Genomic DNA, 944 nt, shown 5'->3' with positions numbered 1-944 from the left:
TCCGGAGGACTGATGGTCACTTCCGGCATTCTGGAGGACCAAAAGGCAATAGAGATGTACTTCCGGAGGACTGATAGTCACTTCCGGCATTCTGGAGGACCGAAAGGCCATAGAGGTGGACTTCCGGAGGACTGATAGTCACTTCCGGCGTCCTGGAGGACCGGAAGGCCATAGAGATGTACTTCCGGAGGACTGATAGTCACTTCCGGCGTCCTGGAGGACCGGAAGGCCATAGAGATGTACTTCCGGAGGACTGATAGTCACTTCCGGCGTCCTGGAGGACCGGAAGGCCATAGAGATGTACTTCCGGAGGACTGATAGTCACTTCCGGCGTCCTGGAGGACCGGAAGGCCATAGAGGTAGACTTCCGGAGGACTGATAGTCACTTCCGGCGTCCTGGAGGACCGAAAGGCCATAGATATGTACTTCCGGAGGACTGATGGTCACTTCCGGCGACCTGGAGGACCGGAAAGGCCATAGAGGTGGACTTCCGGAGGACTGATAGCCATTTCCGGTATTCTGGGGACCGGAAAGATGAACTTCTCGGGGACTGTCCGGCACTTCGGGAGGCCCTGTTCGCGGTAATATCCCCTCGCGGAGCGCTAATGTCCGTTCTCGGGAGCGGGCGGGGCAGCCGTGCCTGCGGGCGGGCGGCACAGGAACCGCTCTGGCTGGCGGGAAGCCCGCCGGAACGCCCTTTGGGCCGGTTCGTCCTCCAACCGGCGCTGGCCCGGCCTTGGCGGAAGCGACGCAAAGCCCCGCCCGGGCGCGGAGCCGAGGGGTGGGGAATGATCATCGTCCCACTGCGCATGCGCGGTTCCTCACCTGCAGTACCGGCCGTCGGCCGCCGGGTGTCAGCACCCCCTTAGTTATTCTGCTCTGAGCCCTCATTAGGGTGATGAGCAGCGGCTGCTCTCAGCGCTGTTCAGTTCCGACAGGGACTG

The sequence above is a fragment of the Calidris pugnax genome, unplaced genomic scaffold (genome assembly GCF_001431845.1).
Source record: "Calidris pugnax isolate Ruff unplaced genomic scaffold, ASM143184v1 scaffold245, whole genome shotgun sequence".
Classification (NCBI taxonomy): domain Eukaryota; kingdom Metazoa; phylum Chordata; class Aves; order Charadriiformes; family Scolopacidae; genus Calidris; species Calidris pugnax.
The sequence above is the reverse complement of the archived record's forward strand: the minus strand, read 5'-3'. Positions refer to the sequence as shown.